Raw genomic sequence first — 16992 nt, forward strand, 5'->3', positions numbered from 1 at the left:
CAGTTTGCTGTGCCCATGGGGGCTTCTGTTCAACTAAAAGGGAGACGAGAGGGCGGATCAAAAGTCCTGCTGGGTGTGTGAACTTAGTCATACCCTTTTCTGAAATATGGCAACAATTTGTATTTTAAAAGTTTATTTTTACTACTTTCTCGGTTGAGTAGAACCATCTGGAGGATATTTTTAAAACAAATCCGAGTTTTGAAAACTTTAGAATATTTCACTGAAATGATTTCGGCATAATATATGTACTAATTTGTTCCCAAGCTGTTTCTGCCCCCTCGCTCATATGATTAAGCAATATCAAGCTATTATGGATCAGCACTTCAGTCATGCCCATGCAATGTGCCCATGAGGGCAAGGAACCAAAATCCTCCATCCCTGCTAGCAAAAGGAAAGTGATACCTCAGCTTCATAGCTCTGTGGGAGAGCACACCTTTAGCACACAAAAGATCTCAAATTCAATAAAAAAATATTTCGCATAGTAGAACAGAGGTTTCTTTTTAAAGGATTACAACTCATAAAGCCCCCTAGTTCACTATCCAAGCTAGTTTTGAGATTCTAGGACTTGGAATTCAAAAAGTAACTTTTTCAGGCTCTAAAGACACTGAGGTTGAATCTTCACTGCCAGATAATCCAGATTACCTGCTTTAAACTGGATTATATGAATCTACACTGCCATATAATCCAGTTTAGAACAGAGAATCTGGATTTTATATGGCAGTGTAAATGGGGCCTGATAGTCACAATTTCTGGATGCTCTGGAAAGCAATTACCAGTTGGAGTCAGTAACGTTAATCTCTGTGAAATATACCTTCAAGTAATTGTTTTAGATGTGTACTTGTGAATGTCTGGGAGGGAAAGTGAAATGTTACCTTGTAACGAACAAAAAAAATCCCCACATTTTTCTTAGTTCTTTTTAAAGGGGAAATGTAGGAATTGCTTGTTCAAGTTCTGAAGCACTTCATCTTTCATCTGCCCAGATAAAAAATCTGGGTAAACTTCATTGATGCTTAATTAGTTCCTTCTCATGAAGTCATCCTTGTTGTAGACATTTCCATAGTCTCTTCCAAGCCTTTGAGGTACCAAAGGAAGGTTATTTGGCAAGGTTATTTGATAATCTCCCTGGTAATGTTTACAACAATCCCTCAGTAGCATTCTTTCACCTCCTCAGTAGATGATCAGGGTAGTAAGTGTGCCTCCAGATAAACTCAATACCAATGGAACAACACAATGTCTTTGAGGTCATGATGGAAAGGCAATGGATTTTTAATCCATAACTTTGGCTCCTGGGAGAATGTGTTCTGCTGAGTTGCCCAGAAGCCACAACGGCTCCTATACATTTTAACGACTTCTTCTGATTTGTATATTTGGCACAGCTATTCTTTAACATCCTGTTTGTTTCTAAACACACACTACTGTGTTGGCCCAATAAGACCTTCTCTCACCTGCGAGGAGAAAATACAGGATATGGATTTGTTTTGTACAGTTAAGTCACGCTTTCACTTTGCATTGGGAATCAAGAGAAAGAGCAGGTAGTGTATTGGGTCATGCAAAAAAAGAGAAAGGGAAAGACTAACATATAATTCAATTCCATGAGGCAGTTTTCTTTATATCCCTTTAAAAGTCTTGTCAAAATGAGGACAATAACATGAGAGCTCCAGTCACTACTATCTATCTGAATCATAAGGTATTATGCCAAAACTGTCTACAGAATAAGAGACTTGGAAAGTGTTAAGCAGAGTTCCAGATGTTAAATTTCTGGGTGTATTTGCTTTATATGTCAGTTCTCTAAGGCTTTTTAAGGTGAAATATATTCAAACAAGGAAAAGATAAGAAGCTGGCTTTATTTAGCAACATTCTGCTTTTTATTTATATGCTATTTAAGTGAATACAGCCCTCACATATTTCTGGAGGAAGATGCTGGAGTTTATAACCAAGAACAACAGTGACTTCAAATGGTTGCTGGCTTCCAGAGAAAGCGTAAAATGCAATGGCATAATGTCACAGCCTGAAATACAAATTAAGCCCACATGTGCTCATGTCCAGTGGCTGCAAATGCATTTCCTCCTTGGACCTCCGAATGAGTTCACCACAGGGGGGAAGGAGCCAGAGCTTAGGATCCCTCCATTTTCACTTTCTGCACCTGGAATGCTGCCCATTTTGCCCTGAGATCTCTTTGTACTACTCAGCTATAGCCCCATGATTTTACTTTGACTGCATTGACTGCATTCTATCGAACCTCAGGATCTGAGGTCTGGTCCTAGACACTCTTTGGATGAGAAATCTAATTACTTTTCCCTGAACTACACTCTCCATAATTGCATAGGATGCAGCTATGGCAGTAGGAGTGGTGCAATAGGTTAAACCCTTGTGCTGGCAGGACTGATGACCGACAGGTCGGGGGTTCAAATCTGGGGAGAGCACGGATGATCTCCCTCTGTCAGCTCCTGCTCCCCATGCAGGGACATGAGAGAAGCCTCCCACAAGGATGGTCAGACATCAAAACATATGGGCATCCTCTGGGCAATGTCCTTGCAGATGGCCAATTCTCTCACAGCAGACGTGACTTGCAGTTTCTCAAGTCGCTTCTGACATGGAAAAACAAAACAAAACAAAAGCCATGGCAGTTGGAATAATACCTTGTAATTGAGTGGTATGTTTTGGACAAAGGCCAAAATGTTGTAGAGGTATCAGAAGGCTGAATAGAAATAATGTTTAGGGTTACCAGTCATATTGTTTGGAGATAACCAAATGTTTAATTGCCTTTGAAAATTATCAGAATTACCAGAAAGAAGAATAGAAAAGCGGGTATACGGCATTTTGAAACAAAGGAAATAGAAAAGTTGAGAAACAGAAAATAGCCCTAAGTAATGCTTCTTTGCTTCAATGGAACATAGTATGATTGTATTTTTGTATCTGACTGGTTCAAGAACTTGCCTGCACACATGCAACAAGACCAAACAAACTGGTACTACTTTTCCAAGCATTAGAGATACATTCAGGTCTGGGAGTGGGGGTGGGAAGTAGGGCTGGGCGGTTTCGTTCGTTAATTTCGTAATTCGTTATTAATTCGTTATTTTTTTGATAACAAAGCGATATTGAACCATTCAGGAGCAACTAAAAATCGAAACGAATTTTTCAATTTGTTTTGTAATTGTTTCGTAATTGGTTCGAAATCGTTTCGAAATCGTTTTGAAATCGTTTCGTTATTATTTCTGCATGTCTGGTGCAAGTTCTATAGTTGTTTGTTTTATCAGTGAAAAAAAAATATAATTATCACACCAACAGTCAACAACAGAGGGAGAGGGAAGCTTCAGAAGTTCCCCCTGTCCCATTTGGAGGTTTTTTTAGCGTATTGCGCGGTCGCGTCCACCATTAATGAATCGATTCATAATTGTTTCGTAATTGTTTTGTAATTTCCGAAATTTCGTAAATTTTGAACTTTTTTAAAGAAAAATTTTGGAATTCTTTTAAAAATCGAAACGCAAAAACCCCCTAAAAACGAATCGAGTTTAGAAACAATTTTTTCCATGGTTGCCCAGCCCTAGTGGGAAGCATACCCCACAACCAAAATACAGATTGTGGTTTATATTCCACTTGAATAGAGGTTTGGAGGCATCGGCAGTCACTAACAATGATGGCTTTCTAGAAGAGCAATAGTCCTGGTAAATGCTGGACTAGTATATTTCTTGAGGGCACCTCTCATGTAGGTTGCTACCACCCTGCATCCAGTCATGCTAGCAATATAACAGGGTTTGATGCATCATTTTTGTCCTACCCACAGTGTGTTTGGCAGTGGACTAAGTGTGTTCGTCTTCCCTTCTCATCCTCTACAGTTAACACGTCATCAGTCAGAGTCCTCCAAAAATACAGAAGGAAGTGGAACCCAGAAGATGGAAATGGATAGGGGTGACTGCCAGGACAGTGGGAAAAAATCACCCCCTATCCTAAATTTTTAAAAAAATGGATTGTCCTGGAATAAATCAGGACAGAAAGTATGTTAACACACACACTCACATATATTACACAGATACACACACTGGATCCTCCAGCAAAGGATCATTGCCTTGTTGTGGTGCCGGAGCTTGAGCACCTCAATGATGTCACGAGTGAAACTGTGAAGGGTCACCCAAGACGGGATGGTCATGGCAGAGAGGTCAGACCAAGCGTGATCCCTGGGGAAGGCAATGGCAAACCACCCCAGTATTCTTGCCAAGAAAACTAAATGGACCAGCACAACCAGAGAGATGCTGGTATGCTATTGGAAGATGGAACTCCCAGGTCGGAAGATGGCCAAAACACTACTGGGGAGGACCAGAGGATAAGTTCAACTAGCCCCAGATGTGATGACGCAGCTAGCTCAAAGCCGAAAGGAAGGCTAGCAGCTGACGGTGCTGGAGGTCAATGACAAATCTGATTCTCTAAAGATCAGCACACCATAGGAACCTGGAATGTAAGATCTATGAGCCAGGGCAAACTGGATGTTGTTATTGGTGAGATGTCAAGACTAAAGATAGACATTATGGGGGTCAGTGAAATGAAATGGACTGGAATGGGCCACTTCACATCAGATGAACACCAGATCTACTACTGTGGACAAGAGGAACACCGAAGAAATGGAGTAGCCTTTATAATTAATAAGAAAATTACTAAAGCCGTGCTTGGATACAACCCAAAAAATGACAGAATGATCTCGATTCGAGTGCAAGGAAAGCTTTCAACATTACAGTGATCCAAATATATGCCCCAATCACAGCTGCTGAAGAAGCAGAAGTAGATCAATTCTATGAGGATCTGCAGCATCTACTGGATAATACACCAAAAAGAGACATTATTTTCATTACAGGAGACTGGAATGCCAAGGTGGGAAGTCAAATGACAACTGGGATCACAGGCAAGCATGGTCTTGGAACAACAAAATGAAGCGGGACGCAGGCTGATAGAATTTTGCCAGGAAAACTCCCTGTGTATAACAAACACTCTCCTCCAACAACCTAAAAGATGGCTTTATACATGGACTTCACCAAATGGTCAGCACCGAAATCAGATTGACTACATCCTTTGCAGTCAAAGGTGGCTGACATCCATCCAGTCGGTGAAAATAAGACCTGGGGTTGACTGTAGTTCAGATCACGAATTTCATATTGCTCAATTTAGAATAAAACTAAAGAGACGAGGGAAAACACACAGACCAGTTAGATATGATCTCACTAACATTCCTAGCAAATATGCAGTGGAAGTGAAGAACAAATTTAAAGCACTAGATTTAGTAAATAGAGTCCCTGAAGAACTATGGACAGAAGTTCGTGACATTGTTCAGGAGGCGGCAACAAAGTACGTCCCCCCCCCAAAAAAAACCAAGAAGGCAAAATGGTTGTCTGCTGAGATGCTGGAAGTAGCCCAAGAAAGGAGGAAAGCAAAAGGAAACAGTGATAAGGGGAGATATGCCCAGTTAAATACGCAATTCCAGAGGTTAGCCAGAAGAGATAAGGAACTATTTTTAAATAAGCAATGCATGGAAGTGGAAGAAGACTACAGAATAGGAAGGACAAGAGACCTCTTCCAGAAAATTAGAAACATTGGAGGTAAATTTCAGGCAAAAATTGGCATGATAAGAAACAAAGATGGCAGGGACCTAACAGAAGCTGAAGAGATCAAAAGAAGGTGGCGAGACTATAAAGAAGATGGTGTGGTGAGTGAATTAGAACCAGATATCCTGAGGAGTGAGGTTGAATGGGCCTTAAGAAGCATTGCTAACAACAAGGCAGCAGAAGATGATGGGATCCCAGCTGAACTGTTTAAAATCTTGAAAGATGATGCTGTCAAGGTGATGCATGCCATATGCCAGCAAATATGGAAAACACAAGAATGACCATCAGACTGGAAAAAAATCAACTTATATCCCCATACCAAAAAAGGGAAATGCTAAAGACTGCTCAAACTTCCGTACAGTGGCCCTTATTTCTCATGCCAGAAAGGTAATGCTCAAGATCCTGCAAGGAAGACGCTTACTTCTTGGGAGGAGAGCAATGACCAATCTTGATAAAATAGTGAAGAGTACAGATATCACACTGGCAACAAAGATCTGCATAGTTAAAGCAATGGTATTCCCCATAGTCACCTACGGATGTGAGAGCTGGACCTTAGGGAAGGCTGAGTGAAGGAAGATAGATGCTTTTGAACTGTGGTGTTGGAGGAAAGTGCTGAGAGTGCCTTGGACAGCGCGAAGATCCAACCAGTGCATACTTCAAGAAATAAAGCCCAACTGCTCATTGGAGGGAAGAAGAGTAGAGGCCAAGATGAAGTATTTTGGCCACATCATGAGAAGAAAGGAAAGTTTAGAGAAGACAATTATGCTGGAGGAAAATGGAAGGAAAAAGGAAGAGGGGCTGACCAAGGGCAAGATGGATGGATGGATGGTATCCTTGAAGTGACTGGATTGACCTTGAAGGAGCTGGGGGTGGTGACAACTGACAGGGAGCTCTGACATGGGCTCATCCATGAAGTCACGAAGAGTTGGAAACGACTGAACGAATGAACAACAGCACACACACTGGTCAGAATAAATGCAAATACTCACCAGATCCTGTGGCTTTGCACCAGTCCATATTAGCCCTTAGTTTGTGCTTATTGAGTACAATAATATGAAAGTGGTACTGCCAGTCAAGGCCCCTTAGTTTAACACATTATACTTTACATTTTCCAAAAGGGAAATATACTTCAGTATAATTTAGAGGGGGAAAGCAGTATAGTTTGGGAGGGGGATGACATGATTCTCTGTTGCCCCTGAGTAGGACTAGCTCTAATGGTTTTAAATTAGAGGACCCACCTACAGTCCTGGACATCAACATGATATCCAGTGTCTTCCAGCCCCGGACATATAATGATGATGATGATGATGATGATGATGATGATGATGATAATAATAATAACAACAATTTCTTCAGAGACTAATCCCAGACACTTGGACCTAATATGAATGTGTGTTGTGTTGTTATGTACAAATAAATCTATAACAAGGAGAACAGGACTAAAGCAGAACAATAAAACACAATACTATTAAAATACATATAACATAAGACAACATCAATAAAATGTAGGTTAAAATTCACAAGTTAAAATTAATTGGGTAGGACTTCTGGAAAAGATAGGTGGGAAGGAGCGGGGTTGCTTCCTCCTTTCTCCAAGTCACACGGATGCTTTTCCTGTCATCAGCAAAGGTGCTCAGCAACAGTTCTCTGGAGCTCTATGGCTGCTACTATAGAGGTAAAAAAACAACAAAGGCAAGGATGGCCATCCAGTGGGCTGAACTGGGCCTGTCCCAACTGGATGTATAAGACTTTAACCTGTCACTGCAGCAAAATGCAGTCTAGTGGCTTTCTTATGGCTTTTTGAATGTTATGTTTTAATTGCTATTAGCCCCTATTTTGAAGTGTTGTTCTAAATGTTTATTTGTTAAGACATAATTTCAGCGACATTATATCTAATTTGGTGTACTATCTCACAATTATTTTATGTTCTTTAATATGTTTTATTTGATTTATGTCATTGTTTCTTGGTTGCACTTTACAGCTATGAATGGTTGTTGCTATTTGTTGTGACCTGCCCTGAGTCCCCATGGGAAGATAGGCTGGGATATAAAAAAAGTTGTTGTTGTTGTTGTTGTTGTTATGGTGTGGCCACACCAGGACTGATCCAGAGTCTTACCATTCTGGATCAGCCCCACATTAAGTGTTCTATGTAGATGAGCCCAGAGAGATTTTGATTGAACTTTAGAAGGATCTTCTTGTCAGTAAGAGTAGATCATTATTGGTTATAGTGTGATGGTATGCTCTCCTTCTTTGGATATCTTCAAAAGGCAGCTGGACAGCTACCTGCTGGAATTCTTACACTGAAGGGGGTAGACCTGGTGACCCCGTCCAATTTGATTATTCTTTTGACTCTATGGGCACATATACATTGACACTTATTTCAAATGGGCCTCAAATCAGCTCTGTGGCAGCCTTAATATGGCCTTGTCCCACATTAACCAAAGTTGGGGGACAGTCTGAATTCTTGCCCAGAATTTAGACACATCTGAAGAGTTGGGCTAGTTCCAAAATGGAACTGGCTGCAACTGTTTTCACTGTGGCCAGGGTCATGGGATGGCACTTACTGTCCCCTCCCATCCTCAAAAGCATGGCAGTCTCCACCATCACTTGCAGTGACATCTGACACAGGTGGGGGAGGAAGGGGGAGATAAAGGATGATTCCTTCTCTTCCCTTCCACTTCTGGTCTGCTCCCGGGCTAACTACAAAGTGCTGTTTATTGCCTATAAAGCCCTAAACGGTTCGGGCTTAGACTATTTGCAAAGCCGCATCTCCTTTTACAAACCAGCAAGGGCACTACAGTAAGTGGAGGAGGCTCTGCTCTCAGTCCCACCCCCCATCTCAAGCACGATTGGTAAGAATGAAAGATGAGGCCTTCTCTGTGATTGCACCCCGTCTCTGGAACTCCCTCCTTAAAGAATTAAAAAAGAGCCCTTTCTCTCCTCTCCTTTAAGAAGCTTTTAAAAACCCACTTATGCACTTTGGCTTATGGAGAGGAGGAGGAATAGTTCATCTTTATACATATCCTTTCTTCCATACTGGAATCCTACCTCGGTCCTGTTGGTTGCCGAAAATCATTCCATATTTAATGCTTTTAATTGTCTGTTTAATTATGTGGTGAAGCCTTGTGATGGATGTATCATTTTATTTATTTAAGTTGTTAATGTTGAAAATTTTTCCATTTTTAAGGTGTTAATATAATATTATAATTATTATAAGTTTTATACTGTGATTGTTCTTATTTATTGATTTTGAGTTTGTCTGTTTTTTTCTGTTTTATTGGCATTAAATGTTTGCCTCATTTATTGGAAACTGCCCCGAGTCCCCTAGGGGAGATAGGATGGTTTATAAATAAAGTATTAGTATTAGTATTATTAGTATTATTAGTATTACTATTCTCCCTCTTTACCCCAGTCGACATCACTGCAGGAGAACAGCATGGCATGGAGGATGGGAGGGATCAGTAAGGGCGACTGTCTAGTGTCACCAAACCACATCAGTATTCCCTCCCATCTTCTCAGTGACCAGGGAGTGATTGTCTTACCCATTTTGGGGTCAATGTAGATCCACCCTATGACACTAGAGTGGAGGTGATACAGGAAAACCATGTATATGAATTATAAGTAAGATAAACCAGACCTACTACTCAATATTGCAATTAAAACATCAAAAGCAATTCACATAAATCTATGCTCAGTTTAGGGAACAGCTGCCAGGAACATCCTCCCCATTTCCATAATGTTCTTGGTTTGCTTTGTACACACCCATCTCAGAGTGTCAGTGCCCTGAAATAACCTAATGTAGACAGTTTATAATACAACCTCCAAGTCAGCTATATTTCTAATATATCACAAAACATGGCAAAAAAGGAAACATGATAAATTAAGGCAACAGTCCCAAGTGGATGTTTTTCTTTCCAAAATTCAACCCTAAGGAAACATTAATCAAAGATAAAACAAAGGAAGAGAAAGGGTGGGGACTTGTTAGAATTTCACAAAACACAAATTGCAAGCTATAAATGAAGTCAAGTCACAACAGCTTTGACTTAAAAAATTTCTATCTTTGATGTGTACTATCATTTCTCAGTTTCCTACAGCCTAAATTCAAAAGAAAAAAAATAACAATTGTTACTACAAATTTTATTTTAGGTTTCCCATTCATGTCTCATATGAGAGGCTACATCACACATTCAAACTTGTTTTTACAACTGAAGTTGAGATAAAAAGCCAACCAGATCAATTTCCTGAAACATTTTGATTTCATGATGTCTCAAATTATCCTAATATAGACCTTTTGAAACATTTCATGTTGGTGATACATTTTAAGACATGCATCATTTCACAACACAGTAATTCAGTTTTACTAGCAAACCAGAGATTAAACCAAATCTTTATATGAGATTTGGACACTTACATAAATTGAAATAATGAACTGTATGGAAACACAACATAGCTCATTAAAATATTTCATTTATATTTTTTAAAATCTATAATGCGTAAGATATGTATGCATGCACGGATATGACAGAAGAAGAATATACTAGTGCACTATACTAATCGGCACCTTTACTGCCTAAAAATGCATGCATGTTGGTATTGTTTATTTCACATATACCCAGAGGTTACTCATTACATTCGTGCGACACAACCTCACATTGCAACCGACACACTAACGTGTTACAGCACACAGTTTGGAAAGCTTTATCCTAATGTTTCAAAGAATAGACAAGGAAAAACCAGCTGTGCTTGGATCACGGATCATAACCAAAATAAAAGCACACAATTCTCATGCCACAAACCAGAGGAGTTACAATGCCCGCATAATTATGATGTTACTGGTACCATGCTGCTGGTCAGAGTTAGAGGCATGTGTGGTGTGAGTTAGTTTAGGGACTAATGCTAATTTTAAGTGTTAAAATCTTAGGTCACATTTATGCTGTAGAATTAATGCAGTTTGCCAACACTTTAACTACCATGGCTCAATGTTATGGAATCCTGGGATTTGTAGTTTGGTGAGGCATCAGCACTCTTTGGCAGATAAAGCTAAATACCTTATAAAACAGCAACTCCAATGATTCCATGGGAGTAATTCTACAATGTAAATACATTCTTAGTCTAAAGCTCTTATGCTTAACAGTGTTTCTCAATCTTGCTAATGCCGTGACCCCTTAATACCATTCCTCATAATGTGGTGACCCCCAACCATAAAATTATTTTTGTTTCTACTTTAATAACTGTAATACTGTTATGAATCGTAATGTAGGTATCTGATATGCAGGATGTATTTTCATTCTCTGGACTAAATTTGGCACAAATACCCAATATGCCCAAATTTGAATAATGGTAGGGTGGGGTGGGGGGTTGATTTTGTCATTTGGAAGTTGTAGTTGCTGGGATTTATGGTTCACCGGCAATCAAAGAGCATTATGAACTCCACCAACAATGGAATGGAACCAATCTTGGCACACAGAACTCCCAAATACCAACAGAAAATACTGGAAGGGTTTGGTGTTCATTGATCTTGAGTTTTGGAGTCGTAGTTCAGTTACATCCAAAGAGCACTGTGGACTCAAACAATTATGGATCTGGTCAAACTTGACATGAAAACTCAATATGTGAACACTGGTGGAGTTTGGGGAAAATAAACCTTGATATTTGGGAGTTGTAGTTGCTGGGATTTATAGTTCACCTACAATCAAAGAGCATTCTGATCTCCACCAACGATAGAATTGGGCCAAACTTCCCACATGTAATCCCCATGAGTAACAGAAAATACTGTGTTTCCTGATGGTCTTTGGCGACCCCTCTGATCACGACCCCTCCAGGGGTCCCAACCCCCAGCTTGAGAAACACTAGCTTAGAAAGATAATCCTCCCACAGAGAGAGGGAGGGGGGTCAATTTGGAATGGAATTTTAAAAGTTTTGGGAGAACGCGGAGGAGATGGAGTAGGAGTAGGAGGGGTGGGGAAGAAGAGTAACTGCTGGAAACTTTCCTCCATTACAGATTTCAGTTTGATTCATGTATGCGGTAGATCTTTTTCAGCTTGGGGAAATTTTGCTGCTTAGGATATGTTCCTGTCAAGATTCTGGAAAGAGGAAAACACACAAACGTCAAATAAATGTATTGGGTGGCAATGGGGGTAGGAAAAGGGATGGCAGGAGAAGAACAGACTCCCTTACTGTTCTGGCCCTTATATAGTGGAAGAATACAAATGGTGAAACAACTTCCTGCATGAGTATTTGCAACTTCTAAAACAGACACCTAACATTTTCTTATTAATTGGTTCCATCAAAATATATGGTATATATCTGCACCTGCTATGCAATACATCCAGCAATTATTAATGACCCTTGAGTAGATCTTGTTCAACCTTCAGTGAGTCAGATGCACTCTCTATTGTAGTGTACATTTAAAAATATTTCTCTAGATTCTGACACAATGTAATTGAATATATTGTGTGACTTCCAATTGTTTCCAGTTTATTGTAATCCTACAGTGAATCTACCACAGGGCTTTCTTGGGCCCTTTCCACACAGCTTCATAAAATCCCACATTATCTGCTTTGAACTGGTGTGTATGGCAGTGTAGACTCAGAGCCCTTCCACACAGTCCTATATCCCAGAATATCAAGGCAGAAAATCCCACATTATCTGAATGTGGACTCAGATAGCCCAGTTCAAAGCAGATATCGTGGGATTTTCCGCCTTGATTTACTGGGATATAGGGCTGTGTGGAAGGGCTCTAGCTGAGATTTATTCAGAAAAGTTTAACTTTGCTTTTTTGCCCTAAGTAATTGTGACTTGCTCAAGTCACCCAGTTGGTCTCTATGGATATACAGGGATTTGAACTCTGGTCTCCAATGTCATTGTCCGATGCTCAAACCATGACACCACCCTGAGGGCCTTCCACACAGCCATATAACCCAGAATATCAAGGCAGAAAATCCTGCAATATTTGAACTAGGTTATCTGAGTCCACACTGCCATATATTCCAGTTCAAAGCAGAAAATGTGGGATTTTATTCAGCTGTGTGGAAGGGGTCTGACTCTCCACTGAAGTTATAGGCTTCCAAATACATTTCCAAAATCTTCTTTTCTGTTTCCCGTTTTATCTCATAAGAGGTGTTTTTTTTCTTTTGCTGTTGCTGTTGTTGATGTATTATCTGATAATTTTAATAAACAAAACTTTGTCTGCAGAAATTTAAGAATGTATCCTGAGATTGAAGAGTCCTACAGCTAATAATGTACAAAAAGATGAATGGGTCTAAGGGTGATCATCTTTGCTGAAGGTAATTGCCAACATTCATTTTGTCCATATATTGCTAATAGACCTACCATCTAAGATGGCATTTTCTGTAGAACCAGTATAGTTCTATGAGTTTGTAAGGTCATGGCATTCACCCATCACTGCAATGTGCTTGGAATCTGGAATGAGGGATTTGAATACTCAGGAAGTAGAAGAGGCAGCCCACGAAAGTGTTGGTAGACAAACTCTCCATGACACTAGCTTGTGCATGACTTAACCAAATTATGTTTGTGGGGTATGGGGGAGCTGCTATGAATGATTTACTGTAAGTGAAGAGGTTCTTATAGTTCATAAACACAAGAAGTGGTAGAGGGTAGAAAGTACACTGCCATTGACCACAAGCAGGTGTCGTAGAAATAGAGAGCCAGCAAAGGAGACCTGTAATGAGGCTTACAGGAAAAGTCTGCAATATCTCAACCTTGTCCAGCCTGATGATCACTCATTCTCACTTAATTTACATTAATTAGAGCGTGACTGGTGGGCCATCAGCATTACTAATGCCTGTTTTAGGACTGGTTCATATGACTGAGCAATGCAGCAGGAAGCTATGGTGCCACTTGTGGTGGAAGTGAAAGCTGTGGTGACATTCATAAGAGATCCTCCATGATCTGTTCACTTACTGCAGTACTAAAACATTTACAGAACTGAAATGTTTCATTGTTTCACCTTTTATTGCATAAGGGTAATATGAAGTTCAATAATTTTAAATTTGACATGGCCACACATGAAAGCAAATTATAGCAACCGTAACAATAAGTCTTGACAGCAATAATTTACAACTGAAGACTTTTAGCACATATCTACATTGTACTGAGCTATACAATATTATTTCTAACTCAAAAGCATTTCTTAAAAGCAATATGGATATCATGTATGTTGTAACTCAGCGTGTGTCTCATGTACCTACTAGTAGTAGTAGAAGGAAACGAGGCTTGAAAGAGGAAGACGCTCAGCAACAGCTGAAGCGCATTAGAGACTTGTTCCTAGAGCCTACGGATGAAGAGGATTTTGAGGGGTTTACTTGAGAGGAAATGGAGGTGGAGGATTACCGCGGTGTAAAGCGAGTAGCACGCAGCTCAGACAGTGATGGGGAATCCATTTCTAAACGTCTTAAAGATGTAGCAGATTGTGAGGAGTTTGACAGCGAAGAGGAAGAGCTGGACTGGACCAGGGTTCAGGAAGTGTTAGATGTGGTTAATGCTCCAACTTCCAGCGATGAGTTCCAGGGTTTTACTGACACTTGGGTTTCAGATACTACCTTGCAGGATGCAGTCCGAAGTACAGAATGGCAGAAATGGAGAAGTCGTGATTCACCTGTGGAAATGGATGCACCTGGAAGTGACTCCAGCGACTCGGATGAGATTTAAGCAGCAGTTTGGGAGCAGTCTAGTTGCAGAGTTCAAAGTGTCGTGTTACCATGTGCCTTGTGTCTAAACTCTTGCCTTGAGTTCCTGCTTACAGCTTCGTGGATTCCTGACTGTGTGGACGACCTTGCCAGAATTGGATTTGTGAGTCTATCTCCTGCCCTGACCCTTGGACTGCCTGACCACTCTACGCTCCTGCTTAACCCTTGGTGACTTCGTTGGACCGCTCCTCATGCGGACTGCTGTTTACTGATTTGTTTGTACTTGGAATGAACTGAGTTTTGCCGCTGACTTCAAGCCTTTCTGCCTGTGTTATTGTTGCTTTCCTTTTCTCAGCGAGGACTGCCTGGGACTTTGTTTGTTTACATTCTTGCTGGCTGCAAGCCCTTTTGTGTTTACTGCTCTGCTTTTAAGAGCCCTTTTTCATATGTTAATTGACATTAAAGACCTTTGTTTAACTCCTTAGCTGCTGTCCTGCCTTGCTGGTCCGCCTGGGTCTTGACAATGTAGCTATCCAGATACTGTTGGACTACTGCTCCCTAGTATTCATCCCAAATGTCTAAAGAGGAAGGCCTGGTTCATAAATGAGTGCAGACTGCTCAATCTCTTTGCTTGGTGATTTTGTAGCCAACAATAGACCTCATCAGACGGACTGATTTACCCATTCTACGTCACTTCTTATTTATTTATTTATTTATTTGTTTATTTATTTACAGTATTTATTTATTTACAGTATTTATATATCCCTTTTCTCATCCCTAGGGGGACTCTTCTCCTCCCCTTTCCCCATGGAGTCCTTCCCACGATGCACATCAACTTCTGGCAGGGCTACATAGTGAAAGAGGAGAGGAAGAGGTGCACACCATCACCGCAGCAACATGGGAGATTTTCCTTGTTACCTTAGGAGCAATGGGGAGAAGAGGGCAATGATGCTTCCCTCCATGAGATGGGGGTCAGGGTAAGTCATGCGATGTGAGGCGTGGAGCGATGGGTTCTCCACTCCTCCTGACAGGACCCCCATTAGACTCATCAGCCTAATGTGATAAGTTCCAATGACTCTATTCAAAGTAGCAGGTGAAATCTAGGGGCGTCTGTCTGCTACCAGAACAGACAATACTCACAAAATTGATTTCATTTCCTTCCTGGGCACTTCACAAGAGCTAACAATCTGCCTAGAAAGATACAAGAGTGAAGGGGAGAGAGAGGGGGGGGGGGTGGGGGGGAAGAAAGGGAACTTCTAATGCATGAGCTGATGTCAGTGAACTCATATGTGTCAGATTTACCTGTTGTGACTGAGATGACAGAAAAGTTCGCTCGTATGAGTCCCTTGATCATTGTAAATCATATTGTTTGATGCTGAAGAAATATTATTTGAATTCCAACAAGTTGATCCAATTCTAGATATGTTATACTAACATGACTTCGTACAGCCAGCTTATTTGCACGAACATGGGAAAGGACATCCTAATTTGGATGTGACAAAACTGAAATCTGCACAGTGCAAGGAAATAGCATACAGAATATACACCCCAGTGTATATTTGGACTCATACTGTGAAAATATATTCAGGGGTAGCCATGCTGGTCTACAGCAAAATTAAGGAATTATACCACTTTATATGTTTGAAAAGGAAGACTAAGTGTGTTTTCCTTTTCTATTAGACCTTGTGTTTATGCAGGCACAGGGATGGTCATTCAGCTTCTACTTTGCCTATTTAATTAATCTGCTAGCATCTAGTTGGCATGTAATTCTTCACCATTTTCGTTCCCAAAGGAAGCAACAGTAATTTTTTCAATTATCACCTCACTGCTAGAATTTTTCAACACTATACCATTTTTTCATAACGATTCACAATTTGGGACTTAATTCATACAAAAATGTTATGGTATGTGTGTGTCTTTGTACATGTGTATGCATATGTATGAAAAGGGCAGCATCATTGATACAGGAATTACGTTTTTGGATTTCTGCACAGAGATGTTAGTTCCTGTATAGGGAACACTGTTTTCTGCAAGAAAACTGCTGTTTTAACACACACACAGCTCAAAAGTTGTTCAAAAGTCCAGAATTTTCCTTGTCAGGGTTGTTCATTCGTTCAGTCGTCTCCGACTCTTCGTGACTTCATGGACCAGCCCACGCCAGAGCTCCCTGTCGGCCGTCACCACCCCCAGCTCCTTCAAGGTCAGTCCAGTCACTTCAAGGATGCCATCCATCCATCTTGCCCTTGGTCGGCCCCTCTTCCTTTTGCCTTCCACTTTCCCCAGCATAATTGTCTTCTCTAGGCTTTCCTGTCTCCTCATGATGTGGCCAAAGTACTTCAACTTTGTCTCTAGTATCTTTCCCTCCAGTGAGCAGTCGGGCTTTATTTCCTGGAGGATGGACTGGTTGGATCTTCTCGCAGTCCAAGGCACTCTCAGCACTTTCCTCCAGCACCACAGCTCAAAAGCATCGATCTTCCTTCGCTCAGCCTTCCCGAAGGTCCAGCTCTCACATCCGTAGGTGACTACGGGGAATACCATGGCTTGGACTAGGCGGATCTTTGTTGCCAGTCTGATGTCTCTACTCTTTACTATTTTATCGAGACTGGACATTGCTCTCCTCCCAAGAAGTAAGCGTCTTCTGATTTCCTGGCCACAGTCTGCATCTGCAGTAATCTTTGCACCTAGAAATACAAAGTCTGTCACGGCCTCCACGGTTTCTCCCTCTATTTTCCAGTTGTCAATCATTCTTGTTG

At 40.8% G+C, this 16992-nt stretch overlaps 1 long non-coding RNA gene across 1 annotated transcript in view; it reads left to right on the forward strand.

Annotated features, from left to right (window-relative positions):
* LOC137096053 (uncharacterized) overlaps nucleotides 1–14812 on the forward strand; it is a 26115-nt gene extending 11303 nt beyond the window's left edge. Inside the window, exons 3-4 of the long non-coding RNA XR_010909190.1 lie at nucleotides 12786–12877; nucleotides 14146–14812. This is a non-coding gene — a long non-coding RNA (uncharacterized lncRNA). The remainder of the gene's footprint in view (nucleotides 1–12785; nucleotides 12878–14145) is intronic.
* Nucleotides 14813–16992: the final 2180 nt, after the last annotated feature.

Source organism: Anolis sagrei, chromosome 2 (assembly GCF_037176765.1).
Source record: "Anolis sagrei isolate rAnoSag1 chromosome 2, rAnoSag1.mat, whole genome shotgun sequence".
NCBI classification, from domain to species: domain Eukaryota; kingdom Metazoa; phylum Chordata; class Lepidosauria; order Squamata; family Dactyloidae; genus Anolis; species Anolis sagrei.